Here is a 25553-nt window from a genome sequence, read left to right as displayed (position 1 = left end):
TCATGAGGAAGGAATGTAGGACAGTTCAGTTGAAGTTAACCTCAAGGAGGTTAGTGGAGTTACAGAAAAATGATTTGCAATTAAAACAGTTATATCAAAAAGCTTATTCAGAAACCGAAGCAAAATGCTTTCCAGTATGTTATTATCTTCGGGAAAGTATTTATTGAGAAAGTGGCGGTCGGATCATGTCTCAACAAATGAAAGCTGCAGGGAGGTGCATCAGATTGTTATCCCATTAGAGTATAGAAATGAGATTCTGAGGATTGCTCATGAAATTTCAGTGGAGGAACATTTAGGAATTAGGAAAACACGGGAAAAGATACAAAGGTTTTTTTTTGGCCAGGATTGCATTGAGATGTAGTCAATTTCTGTAGAACCTGTTATATATGTCGAGTAACAGGAAAACCACAAACAGTGATTAAACCAGTGCCTTTAATCCCAATACCAGCATTTGAAGAACCTTTCACCAGGGTCATGGTTGATTGTGTAGGACCCCTCCCTGAGAGTAAAAGTGGAAATCAGTATTTATTGACAATAATGGATGTGTCTACCAGGTTTCCTGAAGCGATACCTTTAAGAAATATTACAACTAAGAAGATTGAAGAGGAGTTAATTAAATTTTTTACAAGATGTGGCTTACCTAAAGAAATACGATCAGATCAGGGATCAAATTTCATGTCACAGCTGTTTAAGGAAGTAATGAACAGTTTGGGGATAAAACAATTTAAGTCAGCAGCTTATCATCCGGAGTCAAAAGGAATTTTGGAAAGGTGGCATCAAACTTTAAAAGCTATGATGAGAGCATACTGTCATGATTATGCACAGGATTGGGATACAGGAATTCCATTTTTGCTATTTGCTATTAGAGACACTCCTAATGCATTGATTGGTTTTAGCCCTTTTGAACTAGTTTATGGTCATGAGGTAAGGGGACCATTGAAATTGATTCATGAGAAATTGGTGGGTCAAAATTCAGAAACTACCCTCCTGGATTACATATCAAATTTCAGGGGAAAAATTGAACAGAGCATGTGAGTTGGCTAGGGAACATTTAAAGACCTCACAGCAAGTGATGGAAGTGAAAGCAGATAAGAAGGCTAAAATTTGCAGTTTTGTTTCAGGTGAGAAAATACTAGTTTTGTTGCCAGTTCTCGGTGATTCATTAAATGCAAGATTTAGTGGGCCTTACAGGATTGAAAAGAAAATGAGCGAAGTAAATTATTCAATAAATACTCCAGATAGAAGAAAGAAGCAGAGGGTGTGTCATGTAAATATGCTTAAAAAGTACTTTGACAGTGAAGAGGAACAAAAAGAGATGTTAGTGATGGTGGATGATGAAGTGCAGGACTCCGAAATTGATTTTCCTCTAATCAAATTGGATAATGAGGGGTGCTTGAAAATTTAAATGTAATATTGAGCTACCTTCTAAGCAAGTGTCAAATTGATTTGGAAAAGCTATTGCAGTCACACAAACCTATTTGTGGAAATAAGTTGGGAAAGGCACATTTAGATTTACATGATGTATGCATAGAAATATCATCTTAAATAAGGCAACAACCTTATAGATTAAATCCGGCAATGTTGTCACAAGTACAAAAATAAATTGATTTCATGCTTCAAAATTATATCATTGAGTCTAATTGCAATAACTGGAATTTGCCTGTTGTACTGGTACCGAAACCGAATGGAACACAAAGGCTGTGTGTGGACTATTGAAAGGTGAATGCGCTAACAAAAGTGGATTCATATCCCATGCCAGAGTTGGAGGATTGCATTGAGAAAGTAGGACAATCTAAATTTATCACAAAGATTGACTTGCTAAAAGGATATTGGCAGGTACCATTGTCAAAAAGGGCAAAGAGATTTCAGCTTTTGTAATGCCAAGTGAACTATATCAGTTTAAAGTCATGCCATTTGGTATGAAGAATGCATTTGTGACATTTCAAAGACTGACAAACAAAGTAATTGTGGGTCTAAGCAATCGTGTGGTTTATTTGATGATCTAATTGTTTTCAGTCAGACATGGGAGGAGCATTTACAACATCTGGAAGAATTATTTACTTGATTACAAGGAGCTAATTTGGTGATGAACTTGGCTAAAAGTGAATTTGCAAAAGCGCAAGTTACGTATCTAGGCCATACCATTGGACATGATAAGGTGGCTCTGAGAGATGTGAAAGTCAAGGCTATCGTGGATTTTCCAGTGCCTACAACAAAACAAGAAGCATCGAGAGTTCTGGGCATGAGTGGGTTTTATCAGAAATTTGTACCAAATTTTAACTGAGTGGTTGCTCCACTGACTGAACTATTAAAAAAGAACAAGAAGTTTCAATGGACACTGGAGCGTCAGAAGTCATTTGATAGTTTGAAAACTGTGTTAACTATGACACCAGTGTTGGCAGTATCCAATTATGCCAAGCAATTCAAGTTGGCCATTGTCCCAAGTGACATAGGCATTGGGGTTGTTCTGTTACAAGAAGGTGACACTGGAATTGAAAAACCGATCAGGTATTTTTCACAGAAGCTGAATGTACAACAGAGAAGATATTCAATGATCGAAAAAGAGACTTTGAGTTTGGTGTTAGCATTGCTGCATTTTGAAATTTATGTTCCAAACAATTCATCAGAAACAATCGTTTATACAGACCATAATCCTTTGAAGTTATAGGACAAATTATGGGACAAAAGTGCAAGGCTTTTCGGATGGCGTCTATTACTACAGCCATTTAATCTACGTATTATACATATTGCTGGAAGAGAAAATCTGTTTGCAGATGCATTATCAAGAGTTTGAAGCTTAAAGGAAAATGAGACATTAAAAACAAACCTGGACACTGAACTGGAGTGATTTCTGTTGATACCAAGGACTTGTGTATATATATATATTTATGTTAATACATACATCTGGTAATGTAATAGTGTTATGAATATAGGAGATAGTGTGAGATGGGTTATTAAAATGAAGCCGTCTTTTAGAATTATGACAGTTCATTTTTAGATAAGGAGGGGGATGTCATGAAGCTATTAATATATATAATATTATTGGAAAATATTTTTCTTTTAAAATAGAAGTTAAGTCTGTGGGTGTGTCTTAATTGAATTAAAGCCAGCTAGTCTGGGTGCTTTGATGTGTACTAGTTTTGATATGTGGAGAGATACCATGTATTTGCATTTTTTTGAATAGCACATTCAAGAAGTGGGGTGACAACTTGATGCCTATCTAGCAGCTAGCAAGCAATATGTTTAAATTACTAATAAAATTGGTGCTATGAAAGGGGTTTCATTGTTAAAACGTGAAATTCAAAGAGGCTGGTGAGACAATGAGAATTTGAATTCAATCAATGGTGGTTGGTATAACTTCAGCAGTTTTCGGGTGTGCAGAACAGAGGCAATGTACGATCAAAAGGCAGCTGTACATCTCTAACTGTCTCCAGAGTAAGAAAAGTGAAAAGAACCTCATTCTGAATTCATAAGGTGGTAGTTTGTTAAGTCTATGGGTTCCTGTTGCCTTAATGGAGATTAGTTTGGGAATTTGTTAAAAGTTATGATAGTAGCAATTTGTAGCCATGTGTACATATATTTTAACCTGTATAAATTAATAAAATGTTTCACTTGTTTAATGTAAAACCTCGAGAATTGGCTGATCTGATTCCTGAATTTAGAGTCGCATCTGAAACAAAACACTTAAAATTATAGGCTGTGACAGTTGTTCAATGCTTCCCTCTGGGATTTTTTAAATAACTCCATTTTACCAACTGCATCGGTCATAGCGGTAATCATTTTCCATTACCTCCGCAACCACAGGAGATTACAGTTCAGTTTGCGTTCTATCTTTTCCTTTGAAGTGCCTCTGTCTGAAGGAGGCCATGTCACCCCTTTTCGGTACAACATTCCATTCTCCCTGGACTAGTTGGTCAAGTGTAATCCATGTTGGAATTTTCTAGCAAGTAGTTACCTTACAGTCTCAGCCAGCTTTGCTTGTATGTCCAAAAAACATGTCTTATTTAAAAGGTCAACATGTCTTTAAGTAATTCGGGGATAGGATCCATGGTCATGACACTGGCTGAAGCGAGGTGGGGTGCAAGGGCTGCACTGTGGTTGATGGTAGAACAAGAATTTCTGGGGGTGGGGGTGGGTGAAAAGCATTCGGGAAAACTTGTATAAAGTGGCCATTCCTCTGTAGCTGAGACAGTTCAGGCGCAGCTACGTTAGCATGCTTGAAGTTGGGTCTCTAGCTTATCTGCCCACAAAAGCAATGCAGAGGCATGAAATTGCCACTAAATGCTCCAGAGCTTTTCACCTCTCGGGCACAGACTGCAAATTAATGAGCATTTTAGTGGGCTGCAGAAGAATTGGATGACTGGTCATGTTGTACAATCTCCTTGCTAAAGCTATGGCAGCTTTATGGCTCCATGACGGAGCAGTCACTGGTGGAGGTGCTCACAGCCCCTTGCAATGTCATCATCCCGGTTTGGACCAGTCTCCCCCATGGTTCAAGCTAACAGTGCAGCCTTGCAGTGTGGGTTAGGAGAATGCCTGCACCTGAGCTGAGAGCACAGCATGCAGCCCAGTGGGCAAAGCTGCCACCAATCGATCAGGTGGAGTGGGGTGGATGTGTGTGGGGTCTCGGGCAGCCGTGCAGCGCACTAAACTCTGGCCATCCAAGTGGTGGCCAGCAGTCTCTGGATGCATGAAGGGGCCTTCATACTTAACCAAGAGTGGTCTTAGTACATCCATGCTAACCCATGCATCTCTCTCTTTCATCCTATAGGAGTACATCAGCTGCATGGAGCCTGGTGACCTAGCTGTATGCCTCATGGCTTACAGAGAGTGGAGACGAAGGAGAAGAGAGTGAGGGAGGTGACGGGCTGTGCAGAGGGAAGAGCAGTAACTGCAGGAAGAAGGAGTTGCTGGGGCTCCTGCACAGGCGGCCAGAGAGCCACAGTGAGCCATCATTGGTCAGCACCTAGCTAGACCCAGGACCTACAGACAGCACCTTTCACTCTTGCAGATGACTGAGAACCAGTGTCACCGAAGTCTACGCATGTCGAGGGAACTGGTCGGTCACATATGCCAGTTACTGCAGGATTTGGCACCACAAGGACATGGATGGCATCCAGTGCCTGTAGCCATGAAAGTGACCATGGCACTCAATTTTTGTGCCAGTGGCCCCTTTCAGGGCTCCACAGGTGACCTCTGTGGGATCTCACAAGCCTCCACCCACAAATGCATCCATAAGGTTACAGATGCCATCTTCGCGAAGGCACACAACTTTGTGCATTTCGCCCGGGACCAGGACAGCCAGGATGCAAGAGTGCTGGGATTTGCCCAGATCTCACAGGTACAGGATGCCATCAACTGCACTCATGTGACCCTCAGATCTCCGTGACAACAAGCAGTCAACTATGTCAACCGCAAGGACTTGCACTCACTGAATGTTCAGCTGGTGTGCGACCACCACAAACACATCTGACAGGCCTGTGCACGATTCCCGGGGGTGTCCACGATGCCTACATTCTTAGATGGTCTCAGATCCCTGATGTCTTCCAGGGTCCACAGAGGCTGCAGGGATGGCTCCTCAGGGACAAGGGCTACCCGGAGAGGACATGACTGATGACACTCGTGTGTGAGCTCAGACTGCAGCAGAGTGAAGGTACAATGAGGCTCATGCTGCGACTTGCACCTTTATGGAACAAAAGTTGAAACTGAGGTTCCAGTGCCTGGACTGGTGTGGTCGAGCCCTGCAAGAGCAATGCAGGATGGCTTTCTTTATGGTTTCCTCCCTCCCTGAGAACAGCTGGCAGAAGAGGAGATGGAGGAACTTGAGGTCTCCTCCAATGAGGAGGATGTCAACAGGGGTGAGGGTAAGGAGGTCCTCGAGGGCGACGGTGATGGTGGTGAGGCCATCGCATTGGCCAGACAAGGCAGGTGCGCTCAAGAGGCCCCCATAGCTGCTAGATTTCTGGAGGGTGATGACGACATGCAGTGAGGTGACCCCATAGATCCTCACATTGCATCTGTGAACGTTTGAATCTAGTCTGGCTGATGACAGCGCCATGATAAGCCTCTGTGATAAGGCTCCTGTCATGGAGACACAACGGAGGCCCTAATAGTCAACCAATTCCAGGAGAATTATGACAACATGCAGTGATGACACTCCATAAGTCTTCACATTGCCTCTGTGAACGTCTGACTCCTGTCTGGCTGAGGGAAGCTCACTTGCGCTCTGTGATCAGGGTCATAACATGGAGACACAGCTGTGAAACTTTAAATGCACCTGATCCTTTGTCAATTTTCAACACCTGAACCCTTCAGGAGCACAGCCTCACTGGTCACAGATGCCGAAGAGATGGGGGCCAGCCCCACCTTAAAGGTGCTGAGACACACAGAGAGAATGACGGAACTCTGTGACGCCTGCCCACGACATTCTGGCAGCAATGGTGAGCACCGTTGTGGTGCAGGCATCAGTAATGTGTCCAGTGAGTGTGATGCTGGACCATCACTTTGGTCTGAAGGTTACGCACAGCACAGGGAAAAGGCCCTGGACTGAGACACCTGCTTTTATCTTGTGCAGATACCAAGGTTCCACATCTGAGTGACATGAACACTACTCATCAGAAAAAGAAGCCATAGGCAGAGAGATATTCTTGAGAGTTTATTGACAACAGTGAACATTAAGTACAAGTGATTAACACCAGTGCCCAGGCTGTGCAACTGTGGCTCAGTTCATAGCACCCTCGCCTTTGAGTCAGAAGGTTGTGGGTTCATGTCCCACCCCCGGAAAAAAAAACCAAGAACTGTGTATGTACTCGAAAGAGTTACATGAGATCTGTTAATAACTCGAAAGAGTTACCTCTTCTTAACCGAGGTGTCAGCTGTGGCTCAGTTCATAGAACCCTCGCCTTTGAATCAGAAGGTTGTGGGTTCATGTCCCACTCCCGGAAACCAAGAACTGTGAATGTACTCGAAAGAGTTACAATCTGTGACTGTTGATAACTCGAAAGAGTTACCTCTTCTTAACCGAGGTGTCAGCTGTGGCTCAGTTCATAGCACCCTCACCTTTGAGTCAGAAGGTTGTGGGTTCATGTCCCACTCCAGGACTTTGAACAAAAAAAAAGGTCAAGAACTGTGAATGTACTCGAAAGAGTTACCTCTTCTTAACCTTCCTAACCCTGCCACTACATCTGGATGCACCCCCAACATCCACAGCGGAGGTGGAGGCAGCCTGCTGACTGCTACGCCCGGTCTGTGATGACCTTGATGGGTGCCCTCTGGAAGGCTGAGACCTGGAGAGCACCGGCCTGCTTTCGGGGTCCTGCTTTGTGGCAGTGGCACTCCCCTCGGCCTGCGAAGCTGGAGTTGCTAGGGTCACATTAAGAGGGGTTCGGATGGGCCGGACACTCCCAGAGTCACCTGGGTGGATGGCCCCAGTGTGTGGACCTGCTGATCCTACTCCCTGTAGGTGCCAAAGGGCCCCTGGCAGAGTCCTTGACATAAGGGGAAACTGGAGTGAGATCAAACTACCCCGCACCCTTATCATGTTGACACTGCTGGAGGCCAACTATGGCATCAGCGATGGAGTTCAGCCTGTGCAGCAGAGCGGGACCAATGTCCTGGACCATGACCTGAGCCATGGGCTCCCTCAGCTCCCTCAGGTGTGCCTGTGAAAGCAAGGGGAGATATTTAGTGCATGGCAGTGGCCTGAGAAACAGGAAACATCACTCACAGCATGGTTGTCCAGAGGATGTTGCACTGCTGGATCCTGACTTGGTAGAGCACTGCCGACCTCACCATCAGCACAAGAATGGTCCAGATCGTCACCAGCCAGCTGGATGGCTCTATTTCCAAAGTCTGTGAGGGCCTTGATTTCAGGTATTCCTCCATCAGTCTGCAACCTCTCCCTCTTGTTGTGTGCCAGCTTGTCCTGCATGAACACAGATGGAGAGAGTGTAAGCAGAACACCTGCCAGGCCAGATGATAAGCATGCCTGACATGTATGGGTGGTGAATGGTCCCATGGATGGGATGAGGACAAGGAAGGTGTGTGTTAGAAAATTAATAGTGATGCCCCTTGAACTGGCAGTGAGAGAGATCCCTGTGGATGAGCGATGGGTTTGAGAGTGTGTGAGTTGAGGGGGATGAGAAGTGTGACTTATCTTGGTGGAACGTAAGAGATCATTCATCCACTTGCGGCACTGGGTGGCTGTCCTCTTTTGTAGGGCATTACCACTGACCACTGCTGCCACTGCCTCCCATGCTGGATTAGTGATGTTGCTGTCCCTCCTGTGGCCAGAGTGGGGCTAGAGGACATCATAGTGAGCCACCATGGCGTCCAAAAGGCACTCGAGGGACGCATCATTGAACCGGGGAGGCTGCAGTCTTCTTGCCTTTCGGGGCCATGTCTTCTTTGCAGCAGTCCGGGCTGAAAGGACTGAGAGGTGTGAGCGTGGCTGCACTTTAAATATGGTGCCCGGCGTGATGAAGTGGTGAGGTTATGGCGTGGAGGGTGACTGAGAGCCCACCCACCATCGAAACAGCATGATTCCCAGGAATGCATGATTAATGAGGCGGGATTGAGATGATACTGCATGAAAAGTTCCCATTGTGGCCAGTGGGTAAAACCTCCTTTTTTCTGTCCACTACCGCACTTCCGCCCTTAGCGTATCCTGGAAATGTTGGTGCAAGCTGCCTGACTGCAATAGGCAATCATTAAATTCCACATATAGAGAATTGAGAGCAGAGAGTAGTACCTTACTGCACCATGGCTGTGCTGGTCAGGAAACCGGTGCTTCTTTCAGGCGAGATGTCAAAGTGAGGTTCCTTCTGCCGTCTCAAGTGGATGCGGAAAGAGCGGAGGAGTTTTCTGTCCAATATCTATCTGTCAACGCACAACACTAGAAAGCAAACAAATTATTTGCTCAGCATCGCATTGCTGTTTGGGAGACCCTGGGCAGAATAATACGCTCGGTGTGCGGGCGCGCACCCGAGTGTAAAATGACGCACGTGACGTGGGGCGTACATCCTGACATCATCGTGCAGTCTCGCGATATTTCGTTCGGCGGGCACGCACCGGAGTCTTACGGTTGACGGGCAGGCGAAAAAGCCAAGCGGCCTTTACATTTGTTTGGAAACCTCATCCACGAGCAGGATGAGGTTTCCTAAAGCAAATGAACATGAAATAAAAACTTTATCTTTGAATTAAAAACGCGTCCCAGCTCATGTGACAGAGTCACATAAGGGGACATGTTTTATTAAATTTTTATTTTCTTCAATTTTTGTTTTTACACAGCGCTTCAATATCCCTGAAGCAGCTCTGTGCCAAAGGGAGATTGAAGCGCTCTTTCGCACTAGGCCCAGCTCTCCCTCCTCCCCCCGCCCGCTCAGCGCTGCCACTCGCGATCCACACAGGGCAGGCCTTAATTGGCCCACCCGCATTAAATCGCGGCGTGGAGCCGATCGCAGGCGGTGGTCAGCTTCCCAAACGCCCCCGCCCGCTCCCATCAAGCACCCCCATCAAGGGCAAAATCCTGCCCCCTGTTGCAAAAAAATTGGCTGCCGAGCTTCCTACTATACAACAGTGACTACATTTGGCGCAATATAAATGCAAGTTTTTCTTTCCCTTTCTCCCTTTACTTTTTATTGAGAATTGTGGGCAGATCAAACCCAAATTCCTGATCCGTGCTGCCAGGGGATGAGACTGGGTGCTGGGAGCATGGGCTGATAAAATGACTGTCTATCTCGGAGGCCTTCCTTAGTAATTTAGTCCACAGCTCTGTTGCCTTTTTGGATGAAAATCCTCCACTTGATTTCCTTTCTTCTCCTTCTGAATTTTTTCAATTCTGAAATTCCCGGAGGAGCTTTGGAGGGACGGGTCTGCAATATTCACGGTGGGTCTGCCGATCATTGACCATACTGTTTCTGTGGAATGTCAGGCAAGCTCCTGCCAAAGTTATGATGAGCGTTTGGTCTGCGGAAATTCTGCCTCATGGTAATTATTAGTAGCTTCAACAGAAGGGCAGGTTAATGCGCATAGATAAACTGACGGATTAAAGAAGCTACAGGTGATTTTTGACATATCCGCAACCTTGCTAACCAAGTTAAATAGACTTTAACTTGATTTCTTTTTCATGGGATGGAATGTCACTAGCAAGGCCAGCGTTTATCGCACACCGCTAACTGCCCTTAAGAAAGTCGAGATGAGCCCCTTTTTGACCGTTGCAGTTCATGTGGTGTTGGTACACCCACAGTATCCATAGGGAAGGATTTCCAGGATTTTGACCCAATGACAGTGAAGGTACAGCAATATAGTTCCGTGCCAGTGTGTGACTTGGAAGGGAGCTTGCAGGTGCTGGTGTTCCCATGCATGGGTTTGGAAGGTGATGTTGAAGGAGCCTTGACAAGTTGCTACAGTGCATCTTGTAGGTCAGTTCTGGGGAACCCCCAGCCTGAAGGCCGGATCTGGTCCGTTGAAATTTTTCATCCGGCCCACGGGGATTTTTCAAAATCTGCCCCCTCCTACCCGCCCCCCCAACGTGCTGCACTCTGGGCCACCATGCCCTGATGCCTGAGCCTCATCGCAGTCACCAGAGGCCCAGGTTGTGGGGAGAGCGCGAGGCCTGAGATCCGGGAGCAGGAGCACAGGACAGGGGTGGAAGGTGATTGCTGCCGACCCGGTAGTGAAAGTGAGAGTAACCCGGGTGGAGGAGATAGGGAGCAGGACACCTGGGACAGAGTGAGAAAGGGGAGGGAGAGAAAGACAGAGACACAGGCAAAGTGGAAAAGGAGAGAGAGAGAGAGCGAGATAGAGTGGGAAAGGAGAGAGAGAGAGACAGACAGACAGTCAGACAAAGTGGGAATGAAGAGAGAGCGAGAGAGACAGAGGGAGAGAATGGGAAATGAAAAGCATGCAAAAAGTTGAGTTGAATTTCAGCTGATTAAGAGACAGAAGCTGTGCTACACTGGGCTTTTTTGGGTGATTTAGTGTTATCTAATTTGAATTTATAGAGTATTCCTGTTGTATTCAGCCACTTTGAATCCTGAAAATCTCAAACAGCAGAATCGGGACATTAGGGGATATAGATCGGAGATATTGACGGAGCAAAAGCAAAAATAAAACATAGCTACTGCAAACAAATGAAGAAAAGTGGATGCGGAGTATTGTGTCTTTAAGGAAAAAATGGCCAAACGATTATTGATTTGTGGAGGTGAAAGGCAAACCTGTGTGCCTGATTTGTGGAGAAGCGATTTCTGTCATGGTAAAAGTCAATGTAGAAGGACACTACAGCATGAAGCACATCAAATATGAAGAATTTCAAGGACAAGTGCGAGCAGGGAAAATTAAGGCACTTAAAAAGAATGTGAGCGCGCAGCAAGCAATTTTCACAAGGCCCAGGTAGGTGATGGACAGCAATAAACAAGCCAGTTATGTGGTGAGTGAACTTATCGCAAAGGAGCTGAGGCCTCATTCAGAAGGAGAGTTTGTAAAGGAGTGCATCGTTTGCGACCGCAGCTTCACTGGCTCCGGAGAAAATCAAGTTGTTTGAGAGCGTGAGCTTATCTCGCAGGACCGTGTCAGATCGAATTAATGATATGGTTCAAGATATTGAAAAACCTTTGAAAGATTCTGTGGCTGATTGAGTTTTACTCTTTGGCTATTGATGAGACAACACAAACACATGCCAACTAGCCATTTTTCTGTTTGGAATCACGACAGATTTTGAGATTCGAGAGGGCTGGCTTGCTTTAGCTTGCTTGTGTGACACCAGCAAAGGGGAAAACGTTTGAGAAGGTTACACTGGCAGTGCATGGGCTTCAGTTATCATTTTAAAAATTAAGTGGTCTTAATATTGATGGCACTCCAGCTATGGTTGGATCTCAAAGGGGATTAGTTGCTCTAATCAAGAAAGAAATTAATCTCCTCAACCTTGATCCACGTAAGTTGATTATATGTCACTGCATCATTCGTCAGGAGAATGCGCGTGCAGTCTGTGCGACTGAGCAGCGTAATGTCGACAGTAGTATCGAGCATTAACTTCATTAAAGGTAGAGGGTTAAACAGCCGTCAGTTTAAGGAGTTATTGAAAGACCTTGAATCAGAGTACAGCGATTTAGTTTACTATTGTGAAGTGCAATGCCTCAGCCAAGGGAGGATGCTGATGCAGTTTAATGAACTGAGGGACGAAGTGAAACTTTTAATGGAGACAAATGGAGACCTATGGACGAGCTGAGTGACAAGTGGCTGAGTGACTTGGCTTTCATGGTCGACATTACGCAGTATCTGTCTGTAGTAACTGAAGGTATAGCCTCTCCTACTGTCTAATGGGGGTCACGTGATTGTTCTTGGAGGCGCCGACCAATGAGCTGTCAGTGTGGGTAATCCAGGGGCGGGGCTTTCTTGTCAAGGACCTTGTTCAAACGTGTAGCATACACCAAGTCAGTACACTGTCTGAGCACAATGTTAATTTGCAGGGGCCTAACCAGCTTCTTATTTCTCTTCCTTCAAACGTGAAATCATTTGAAGCCAAATTGAAGTTGTGGCAAATGCAACTGGAAAAGGGTAACATGATGCATTTTCCTACCTTTCAGAAACAAAAATCTGCAATAAAAGGTGGAGAACGCCAGGGAGTGTTCAAATTTAAATCAAAAATTTTATGAGCGATTTCAAGACCTAAAAGTAAAGGAACTGGAATTAAACGTTTTTGCTATACCGCTCAATATTGAAGCAGTCAGTGTACTTGAAGTTATAGAACTGCACAGCAACATTGAACCTAAGGCTAATTACAAGAACCTGCCTCTACTGGAATTCTACAGATTCCTTGTAAGAGCTGATGAATTTACAAACGTTAGGAGACATGCGCTGAAAGTTGCATCGCTGTTTGGAACTACATACTGCCATAAGCAGTTCTTTTCAAAACGCTCTTTTGCAAAGAGCCCTCGATGTGCCAGATTAACAGGCGTGAATTTGGAAAGCCAGTTGTGAGTAGCAACAACATCAGTGCCAGCAGATATAAAAAGGCTTATTAAGGAAAAGCAAACTCAGCCATCGCTTTAAAGCAGTGGGTGAGTTGAACGTTTCTGTATTGTCTCTAAAAAAAATTAATTAATTTGGTTTTTATGTGTTTGTGTGTGGCCCCCGGCTAATTTTGTCTATGTGTGAGTGGCCCTTGATAAGAGAAAGGTTCCCCACCCCTGCTGCAGGTGGTGCACACTGTGCGCTGGTGGTGGAGGGAGTAAATGTTTAAGGTGATGGATGGGGTGCCAATCAAGCAAGCTGCTTTGTTCTGGACGGTGTTATTGGAGCCATACTCATTCAGCGAAATGGAGAGTATTCCATCAGTGTACCTCCAGCGGTGCCTTCACAAGATCCTCCAACTCCAGTGGCAAGAAATACAGTCCAACAGCAATGTCCCTCCCAAGCCAACATGCCCAGCATTGAGACTCCCAAAGCAACTGCTCTACGCGGAACTCAATCATATGAACATATGAACAAGGAGTAGGCCATTTGGCCGCTTGAGTCTGCTCCGCCACTTAAGATCATGGCTGATCTGATAGTAACCTCAAATTTGCATTCCACCTACCCCTAATAACCTATCACCCCCTTGCTTATCAAGAACATGTTCACTTCTGTCTTAAAAATATTCAAATACTCTGCTTCCACCGCCTTTTCAGGAAGAGAGTTCCAAAGACTCACGACCCTCTGAGAGAAAAAAATTCACATCATCTCCATCTTAAATGGGCGACCCCTTACTTTTAAACAGTCATGGCAGGAGACTCCCAGGAGGATGGCAGAAATGCTTTGCGAATGTTCTCAAAGCATCCCTGAAGAGATCAAATATCCCTGCTGACTCATGAGGGCCCCTGGCCTTGTGACCAACCAATATAGAGAAGGTCCATTTGGGAAGGTCCATTTGAGAGATGTTGGGAACATGCAGACGCAAAGGCAAGGTGTCGGAGAGAGCGTACAAGCCTCCAAACAACTCACCTACCCAGAGTCTACAGATTGCGCGTTGGACTTACCAGTTATCTCAGAACCTATTGAACCAGAGTGTAAGAAAATCATCCTCGATCCTGAGGGACTGCCTAAGACGAACGAGAATAAGAAGGAGAATTCCATCACATCCCTGACTTGTGCCTTGAGAAGGTGGATGGGCAGAATTCCCAGCCTCTTGCCTTCTCTTGTAAACACTGTATTTATATGGCTGGTCCAGTTAAGTTCCTGGTCAATGGTAGCCCCCAGGGTATCGATGGAGGGAAGGGGAACAGACACTTAAGACTGAACAATAACTTGCCTTTATACAGCATCTTTAATGTAATAAAATATCCCAGAGTGTTTCACTTGAGTTCTACCAAACTAAGCATGACTACATTATTGAGAGAGTGTCATAGACCAGGCCAAGGAAAGGGTGGAGGTGGATTGTGTATAGAAAGTTCAAGAAGGAGCTGAATAGTGTATCGGCAAAGGTGTCAGTGGACAGCAATGATCTGCTCAGTTCCTGCATATTCTAAGTTAACTTACCAAAAAGCTTGCTTGTGCGAAGAAGAATTGATTCTTTATCATGAGTTTTTGAAACACGTTAAAAATTACTCAGTGACTCGGTTTTGAATTTTCAGCTTGTGGTACCTTATACCTCTCAGCATCAAAGACATGTGGCGATTGGTGCCCTTACAGCAGTCATTTACATAATCAGTTTTAAACAAGCATGGAAAATGAATTTAGATTTTTATGTTGTACTTGGTTTAATCAACATCCTGAGGGTTACAGATGGTAAACATGTTGAATAATGTTCTTCATTGAATTCATTACTAATTGTGAAGGTGTTTCTCTTTTATGAAAAATGCTGGTAGCCATAATGTTCAATCTGTCATCGCTTAGTTGGGTCATGACCCATAATCTTGCATTGGAATTAATTATCACCTTTTAAATGCTCTGGGCAGACAACACAAGACATGAGGTTGTGCGTGAGCTGCCAAATCACCATTTATAGATGCATGTTTGACTTTGTAATCAGAGAAGAGATTTTAGGGGGTCTTTTCTTACTCTTACACAGGTACAGCAGCCTGGATTTCCATGTCGGGCAGCCTGTAGCAGGCTTTCTTGTGGCTGAAAAGGAAGCGTGTTGATGCATCCAATATTATGAGGTTAACTTGTCTGAACAGCTTCAGATGTGGATTTGAATGACTGCAGGGAAGGCACCATTGTTTTGAGTAGAAAATTAAGAGAAAGTGAAATTTAAAGGGAAATAAATTAAGAATATTAAAAGCGGCTGTAGACAGCTTATCAAGCTCAGTGCTTTTAGTTGCTCCTGTAAACAAATCCTATACCTCTTATGAACAGTAATTAGAAGCCCAATAACTACTTACACAATAGCACAGCCTAGCAGATGTAACAATGAGTAATCGGCGACAGTTAATTATATATTTTGCCTTCACATGTAGTTCTTCAAACTTTTCAAAGGGTGGCAGAGCATATAGTTGGTATTTGATCAGATAAAAATCATTATTACACATAGACAGTGGAAATACAGAGCAAAGTTTATACTCATTTAAACCAATACAACTTGTCTTTGCATAATAGTAGAAAATAATGAATATGCTACGCTTTCCCACATCAGTCACCTTGCTCAACTTAAACAAACTAACTTCTAATGACACCTCTGTCTTCTTCTTGCAGCATTCTGCTGCACCTGATCACCCTCACAATTTTTGGTCTTAAAAGATCGGTCTATGCTAGGCAACACTTGCTGACTGCCTGCAACTAGGAGTCTGCCAATGTAATGATTAGGAGATGTTCATAAGTTACCAAGGCAACAACTTGCATTAACATTGCCGAAGCGAGAGGCATGTAGCCAAAGCTTTTTGGCTTGCATTCATCAGGACAAATGCAAGAATGCCAAATTTCAAACTATCACAATAATTTATATTACGGGGCAAAAAGGTGCTGATCGGTTGGCAAGTCGGCACTGATTGGCTGAGGCGTTGCCATGGAGAAAGCAATAGGGAACCATAGGCTCCCCAAGCTCCCGGGAAATTCAAAAAAGTTGCAAGGCTTGAACATATTGAGCATGTCCACAAAAGCAGGACAAATGCAACCTGGCCAACTGCTGCGCCATCAGTCTACTCTTGATCATCAGCAAAGTAATGGAAGATATCATCGACAGTGCTATTAAGCAGCACTTACACATCAATTCCCTGCTCACTGACACTCAGTTTGGGTTCTGCCCAGGTCACTCAGCTTCTGACCTCATTACAACCTTGGTCCAATCATGGACAAAAGAGCTGAACTCAAGAGGTGAGGTGAAAGTGACTGCCTTTGACACGCTCCTCCTCCTTCAGGTATCATGCTCTAAGAGGGCAGGTAATAGGTAAGGCAAATGGAATGTTGGCCTTTATTTCAAAGGGAATGGAGTATAAAAATAGGGAAGTCTTACCAAATCTATATAAGGTACTAGTTAGACCACACCTAGAATACTGTGAACAGTTTTGGTCCCCTTATCTAAGGAAAGATATACTGGCATTGGAGGCAGTCCAGAGAAGGTTCACTAGGTTGATCCTGGGGATGGAGGGGCTTTCTTGTGAGGAGAGGTTGAGTTGGTTGGGCCTGTACTCATTGGAGTTTAGAAGAATGAGAGGCGACCTTACTGAAACATATAAGATTCTTAGGGGGCTTGACAGGGTAGATGCTGAGAGGCTGTCTCCCCTTGTAGGAGAGCCTAGGACCAGATGGCATAATCTCAGAGTAAGGGGGCGCCCATTTAAAACAGAGATGAGGAAGAATTTTTTCTCTCAGAGGGTAGTCAATCTATGGAATTTACTGCAGAGGGCTGTAGAGGCTGGGTCGTTAAGTATATTCAAGGTTGAGATAGACAAATTTTTAATCAGTAAGGGAATCAAAAGTTATGGAGAAAAGGCAGGAAAGTGGAATTGAGGATTATCAAATCAGCCATGATCTCATTGACTGGCGGAGCAGACTCGATGGGCCAAATGGCCTACTTCTGCACCTATGTCTTATTATGGTCTTACAACACCATTTTCCTGCACGATCCCCATATGCATGGGACTTGAACGTGGAATCTTCTGGTCCAGAGGTAGGGATGCTAACACTGTGCCACAAGACCTCCCCACCCTTGACATCAAGGCCGCATTTGACCGAGTGCGGCATCAAGGATCTCTAGCAAAACTGAAGTGAATAGGAATCAAGGGGAAAGCTGGTTGGGATCATACCCAGCACAAAGGAGGGTGGTTTTGGCTGCTGGAGGTCAATCTTTTCAGTCCTAGGACATGGTTGTAGGAGGTCTGAAAACCAATCATCATAAGGCAGCAGTGGTATAGTGGTAATGTCACTGCACTAATAATCCAGGCTAATGCTGTAGAGGCATGGGTTCAAGTCCCACCATAGCAGATGGTGGAATTTGAATTAAATTAATAAATTTGGAATTAAAAGCTAATCTCAGTAATGATGACCATGACCCATTGTCATGAAAACCCATCTGGATCACTAATGTCCTTTAGGGAGGGAAATCTGCTGTCCTTACCCAATCTAGCTGACATGTGACTCCAGACCAACAGCAATGTGGTTGGCTCTTAATACTCTTTTGCAAGCCACTCAGTCCTATCAAATGGCTACAGAAAATTCAATAAGGAATGAAACTGAACACACCACCTAGCATCGACAGAGGGGCACCAGAAACGACACTGGCACACCCAACCCTGTCAACCCTGAGAGGTGACTTGATTGAGGTGTACAAAATTATGAGGGGAATAGATAGAGTGGACAGGATAAAATTGTTTCCCTTGGTGGAGAATTCTAGAACCAGGGGAGATAGGTTCAAGATAAGTGGCAGGGGTTGTAGGGGGGACATGAGGAAGAACTTTTTTACGCAGAGGGTAGTGGGTGTCTGGAATTCACTGCCCAAGTTGGTGGTAGAGACAGAAACTCTAAACTCTTTTAAAAAGTACCTGGATCTGCACCTTAAGTGCTGTAAACTGCAGGGCTATGGGCTGGGTGCAGGAAGGTGGGATTAGAAAGGGCACCTGGGTGTCCTCGGGCTGGCATGGACAAGATGGGCCGAATGGCCTCCTTCTGTGCTGTAACTTTTCTATCGTTCTATGGTTCTAACCCTGCAATGTCCTCATTACTCACAGGGGCTTGTTCCAAATTTGGGAAAGTTGTCCTAGAGATTAGTCAAATAACAGCCTGGCATTGTCATACACACAGTCATATCTTACAGACATTCCCACCAGTAGGACAGACCCACAAGAGGTGAGAGTCTTTGTCCTTGACATCAAGGCAGCATTTGACCGAGTGGGGCATCAAGGGGCCCAAGTAAAACAGGGGTCAATAGGAATCAGGGAGAAAACTCTACATTGGTTGGATTCATACCTAACACAAAGGAAGATGGTTGTGGTTGTTGGAGGTCAGCCGTCTCAGCTCCAGGACATCACTGCAAGAGTTCCTCAGGGGAGTGCCCTAGGCCCAATAATCTTCAGCTGCTTCATCAATGATCTTCCTTCCATCATAAGGTCAGAAATGCTGATTGGAAATGTCCAGCACCATTCGTGAACTCCTCAGATACTGAAGCAGTCCATGTCCAAATGCAGCAAGATCTATCCAGGATTGAGCTGACAAGTGGCACATTCATGCCACGCAAGTACCAGGCAATGACCATCTCAAACAAGAGAGCATCTAACCATCACCCCTTGACATTCAATGGTATTAACATTGCTAAATCCCCCACTAACAACATCCTGGGGGTTACCATGACCAGAAACTGAACTGCACTAGCCATATAAATACTGTGGCTACAAGAGCAGATCAGAGGCTAGGAATCCTGCGATGAGCAACTCACCTCCTGACTCCTCAAAGCCTGTCCAGTATCTACAAGGCATAAGTCAGGAATGTGATGGAATTCTCTCCTCTTGCCTGGATGAGTGCAGCTCCAACAACATTCAAGAAACTGGACACCATCAAGACAAAGCAGCCCGCTTGATAGGCACCACATCTACAAACATCCACTCCCTCCACCACCGATGCACAGTGGCAGCAGTGTGTACCATCTACAAGATGTACTGCAGGAATTCACCAAGCCTCCTAAGACAGCACCTTCCAAACCTATGACCACTACCATCTAGAAGGACAAGGGCAGCAGATGCATGGGAACACCACCACCCGGAAGTTCCCCTCCAAGTCACTCACCATCCTGACTTGGAAATATATCGCCATTCCTCCACAGTTGCTGGGTCAAAATCCTGGAACTCCCTCCCTAACAGCACTTGGGTGTACCTACACCACATGGATTGCAGCGGTTCAAGAAGGCAGCTCACCACCACCTTCTCAAGGGCAATTAGGAATGGTCAATAAATGCTGGCCTAGTCAGCGATGCCCAAATTCCATGAATGAATAAAAAAAAAAGGTGGTGACACAGTGATAGACAGTCAGGAAGAAGTTGTCCTGGGAGTCCTCAACATTGACTCTGGACCCCATGAAGTCTCATGGCATCAGGTCAAACACGGGCAAGGAAACCTCCTGCTGATTAATACTTACTGTCCCCCCTCAGCTGGTGATTCAGTGCTTCTCCATGTTCAACTACACATGGAGGAAGCACTGAGGGTGGCAATAGCCAAGAATATGCTCTGGGTGGACGATAACCATCACCAAGAGTGGCTGAGTAGCACAACAACTGACCGAGCTGGCTGAGTCATCAAGGACATAGCTGCTAGACTGGGTCTGTGGCAGGTAGTGAGGGAACCAACAAGAGGGAAAAACATACTTGACCTCCTCCCTGCCAATCTATCTGTCTCAGATACAAATATCCGTGACAGAATCAGTCGGAGTGAAACCACACATCCCTATGGAAACCAAGTCCCATCTTCACATTGATGATGCCCTGCATCATGTTGTGCGGCACTATAACTGTGCTAAGTGAGATATATTTCAGACAGATCTAACAACTCAAAACTGGGCAATCAAGAGGCGCTTTGTGCCATCAGCAGCAGAACTGTATTCAACTACAATCTATAACCTCATGGCCCCGCATATCCCCCACTCTACCATTCCCATCAAGCCAGGGGATTAACCCTAGTTCAATGAAGAATGCAGGAGAGCAAGCCAGGAGCAACACCAAGCATACTTAAAAATGAGGCGTCAACCTGGTGAAGCTACAACACAGGACTACTTGCATGCCAAACAGCATAAGCAGCAAGTGATAGACAGAGCTAAGCAATTACACAAACAATGGATTAGACCTTAGCTCTGCAGTCCTGCTACATCCAGTTGTGAATTTTGCTGAACAATTAAACAACTCACTGGAGGAGAAGGCTCCACAAATATCCCCATCCTCAATGATGGGGGAGCCCAGCACACTAGTGCTAAGACAAGGCTGAAGCATTTGCAACCATCTTCAGGCAGAAGTGCCGAGTGAATGATCCATCTCGGTCTCCTCTTTAGGTCCCCAGCATCAGGTGTCAGTCTTCAGCCAATTCAATTCACTCCACATGATATCACCAAATGGCTGAATGTGCTGGATACTACAGAGGCTATAGGCCCTGAAAAAATTTCAACAATAGCACCAAGGACTCCAGAACTAGCTCCAGAACCAACTGCGCTCCTAGCCAACCTCTTTCAGTACAACTACAACACTGGCATCTATCTGACGAGGTGGAAAATTGCCCAGGTATGTCCTTTCTGCAAAAAGCAGGACAAATTCAACCTGGCAAATTACCACCTGATCAGTCTACTGTTAGCCATCAGCAAAGTGATGGAAGTTGTCATCAACAGTACTACCAAACAGCACTTGCTCAGCAATAATCTGCTCACTGACACTCAGTTTGGGTTCTGCCAGGGCCACTCTGCTCCTGACCTCATTAGAGCTTTAGTTCAAACATGGACAAAAGAGCTGAACTCCCGAGGTGAGGTGAGAGTAACTGTCCTTGACATCAAGGCAGCATTTGACCAAGTGTGGCATCAAGGAGCCCAAGCAAAGCTGGAGTCAATGGGAGTCAGGGGGAAAACTCTCCACTGGCTGGAGTCATACCTATCACAAAGGAAGATTGTCAGAGGACAATCATTTCAGTCATGGGACATCGCTGCAGGAGTTCCTCAGGGCCATGTCCTAGGCCCAACCATCTTCAGCTGCTTCATCAATGATCTTCCTTCCATCACAAGATCAGAAGAGGAAATGTTCACTGATGATTGCACAATGTTCAGCACGATTGACAACTCCTCAGTCTGTGTCCTTATGAAGCAAGACCTGGACAATATCTAGGCTTTGTCTGATCAGTGGCAAGCAACATTCACACCACACAAGTGCCAGGCAATGACCATCTCCAGCAATAGAGAATCCAACCATCACTAAATCCCCTACTATCAACATCTTGGGGGTTACCATTGACCAGAACTGAACTTGGACAGCCATATGAATATTGTGGCTACAAGAGCAGGTCAAGGGCTAGGAATCCTGTGGCGAGTAACTCAACCCCTGACTCCACAAGGCATGTCCACTATCTACAAGGCACAAGGCAGGAGAAGGATGGAATGCTCTTCACTTGCCCAGATGAATGCAGCTCCAACAACACTCAAGAAGCTTGATGCTATCCAGGACAAAGCAGCCCGCTTGATTGGCACCCCATCCACAAACATTCGCTCCCTCCACCACTGACGAACAGTAGCAGCAGTGTGTACCATCTACAAGATGCACTGCATGAATTCACCAAGGCTCCTTAGGTAGCACCTTCCAAACCCACAACCACCACCATCTAGAAGGACACGAGCAGCAGATACATGGGAACACCACAACCTGGAAGTTCCCCTCCAAAGCACTCACCACCCTATCTTGGAACTATATTGCTATTCCTTCACTGTCGCTGGGTCAAAATCATAGAACTCCCTCCCTAACAGCACTATGGGTGTACCTACACCACAGGGACTGCAGCGGTTCAAGAAGGCAGCTCACCACCACCTTCAGAAGGGCAAATAGGAATGGGTAGAAAATACTGGCCTAACCAGTGACACCCACATCCCATAAATGACTAAAAGAAAAATTCTCATCTCCAGTCAAATAATGCTCATTGGAGCATTAAATGACCAAGGGGCAGCCAGTATTGGCAGCAATGCATTCGCTGCCAACTGCTCAGGTGGCGGGAGGGGAAAACCCACTATCCTAAAAATTCTGGCCCATGGAAACATCATTAGCTACAAGCCACACAGAAATGAGAAGCTACGCATTTTGATCGCAAGAATGGGGGAAAGCAATATAAATTAAATGGTACAACTTTAAAGGAGGTACAGGGAAACAGAGAACTGTGGGTGTGTATACAGAAATCTTTGAAGCTGGTGACAGGAGAAGTAGAGAAGTTGCAACAACATATGGGATTCTTGGCTTAATTGTTTTGTTTGAAGGGGGAAAGCATTAAAGGATGTAGGGAATTTCAGGACAAAATGATTAGAGAAGATAGTTTTGATGTGGAGCCATAGCTGGAATAAGCAGGATAGGCCGAATGGCCTTTATCTGTAATGAGATTTCTGGGGTTGTTGTAAGGAGTACTTTCTTTGTTGTCTTTTAATTGGCCCAATTAATTTGATTAAACCACTCCTACCCAGTTTGAGAAGTCATTCCTTTCATTGTTTCCCTGCATCTCTGCATCAACCTATGGGTGAGGTGACTCTTAGCCACAAGTTCCATCAGTGACTGTTTCCAGAATAAACAAGCACAATTTGTCTTATTTTTGTTCCTGACTACTGACTTGTGTCTATGACCCCTCCTTCTTAGCCTTTCGATGACTAGAAAGTTGAAACCCTATCCCATCCTTCCATAACATTAAACACTTCGATCATATCTGTGTAGTTCTCATGAAAAAAGATTCCTGTTTTTCAAGCCTTTCTTTGTATTTGTGTTTCCTCATTCCAGGTAAGTGGTTCTGTGAGCTAACCTCTCTATAGCCTTAATATTCATCCTGTAGTGTGGAACCCAATATACGAACATAAGAAATAGAAGCAGAAGTAGGCCATTCAGCCCCTCGAGCCTGCTCCGCCATTCAATAAGATCATGGCTGATCTGTTTGTGTTTTGAGTTCCACATTCCCATCTACTCCCGATAACCTTTGATTCCCTTGCCTAACAAGAATCTATCTCCCTCTGCCTTAAAAATATTCAGTGACCCCCACCTCCACCACCTTCTGAGGCAGAGTGTTCCAAAGTCACACAACCCTCTGAGAGAAAAAAATTCTCCTCATCTCTGTCCTATAAGGACAACCCCTAATTTTAAAACAGTGCCCCCTAGTGCTGGACTCACCCACAAGAAGAAACATCCTTTCCACATCCACCTTGTCAATACCATTCAGGATCTTGTATCTTGTCCAACCTTTCCTCATAAGACAACCCACACATTCCAGGTATCAATCTCGTAAACTTCCTCTGATCCACCTCCAACACATCCTTCCTTAAATAAGGAGACCAAAACTGCACACAGTATTCGAGATGCGATCTCACCAAGGTCCTTTATAACTGAAGTATAACATCTTTACTTTTATGTTCAATTCCTCTCATTTTAAAGGATAGCATTCTTGATTATATGCTGTGCATGCATACTAACTTTTTGTGACTTGTGCACGAGAGCACCTAGATCTCTCTGTACCTGGGAATTCTGCAGTCATTCTCCATTTAAATAATACTCTGCTTTTTTATTCTTCCTGCCAAAGTGAACAACTTCACATTTTCCCACATTATACTCCATCTGCCAGATTTTCGTCCACTCACTCAACTTATTTACATCCGTTTGCAAACTCCTTATGTCTTCTTCATAACATATTCTCCTACCTATCTTTGTGTTATCTGCAAATTTAGTTACCATGCCTTCACTCCCCTCATCTAAGTCATTGATGTAAATTGTAAAAAGTTAAGGCTGTAGCACAGACCCCTGCGGGACTCCAATCGTCATGTCCTGCCAATCAGACAAAGACCCATTTATGCATACTCTGTTTTCTGCCAGCCAGCCAAGCTTCTGTCTAATATGTTACCCCCTACACCATGAGCTTTTATTTTCCACAATAACCTTTGATGTGGCACCTTATCAAATGCTTTCTGGAAATCCAAGTACACTACGTTTACAGGCTCCCCTTTATCCACCATACGCTACTCCTTCAAAGAACTCTAATAAATTGGTTAAACATGATTTCTCTTTCATAAAACCATGCTGACTCTTCCCGATTACCTTGAGCTTTTCTAAGTGCCCAACTATAATGTCTTTAATGATCGACTCTAACACCTTTCCCACAACATACATCAAGCTATAGTTTCCTGTTTTCTACCCCCCTCCCTTCTTGAACAGAGGTTACATTTGCTACTTTCCAGTCTGATAGAAGCTTTCCAGAATCTATGGAATTTTGGAAAATTAACACCAATGCATCTACTACCTGATTAGCCACGTCTTTTAAGACCCTAGGATTAAGTCTATCTGGACCCGGAAACCTCTGTGAGCAACTCTATCAATTTTCTCAGTATTTTTAAAAAAAATTCATTGATGGATGTGGCATCGCTGGCTATGTCAGCATTTATTGCCCATCCATGTTCAGGAGGCATTCAAGAGTCAACCACATTGCAGTAGGTCTGAGTCACATGTAGATAGAGCAGATGAGGACAGCAGTGAACCAGATGGGTTTTTACAACAATTGGCAATGGTTTTATGGTCATCATTAGACTTTTAATTCCAGGTTTTTATTGAATTCAAATTTCACCATCTGCTGTGGCAGGATTTGAACCCAGGTTCCCAGAGGATTACCCTGGGTCCCTGGATTACTAGTCCAGGGACAATACCTCTATGCCATCACCTCCCTAGTGATTGTAATTTCACTAAGTTCTCTTTACACCTCCCAATTTACAGCTATTACTGGAATGTATTTCATATCCTCTATAGAAGACAGAAGCAAAATATTTGTTCATTTTATCTGCCATTTCCTTATTCTCTACTATTAACTCCCCATTCTCACGCTCTAGAGGACCAACACTCACTTTATCCGTTCTTTTCCTATTTAAATACCTGTAGAAACTTTCGCTATCCATTTTTACATTTCTTGTTAGCTTCCTCTCATACTTCAATTTCTTTCCCCTGATGAACTTTTAATCTTTCTCTGCCGTTCTTTATATTCTGACCAATCATCTGACATGCCATTCATCTTTGCGCAGTTATATGCATTTTCCTTAAGTTTGATGCTTTCCCTAACTTCTTTAGTTAACCACATTTGGTGGGCCCTCCCATTAGAATTTTTCCTTATAGCAGGAATATATTTATTCTGAGTATTCTGTAATATCCCCTTAAATATCTCCCACTGCTTCTCTTTGATCTACCTCCTAGACTAGTATCCCAGTTAACATCAGCTAGCTCAGCTTTCACACCCATGTAATTGCCCTTATTTAAATTTTATATATATTAGTTTTAGACCCACTCTTCTCCCTTTCAAAATGGATGTAAAATTCTAACATATTGTAGTCGTGGCTACCTAGGGGTGCCTTTACTCTGAGGTCACTAATTATTACTCTCTGGCTGGTTCCAGAATGTGCTGCTG

The sequence above is a fragment of the Cetorhinus maximus genome, chromosome 3 (genome assembly GCF_964194155.1).
Source record: "Cetorhinus maximus chromosome 3, sCetMax3.hap1.1, whole genome shotgun sequence".
Taxonomy (NCBI): domain Eukaryota; kingdom Metazoa; phylum Chordata; class Chondrichthyes; order Lamniformes; family Cetorhinidae; genus Cetorhinus; species Cetorhinus maximus.
The sequence above is the reverse complement of the archived record's forward strand: the minus strand, read 5'-3'. Positions refer to the sequence as shown.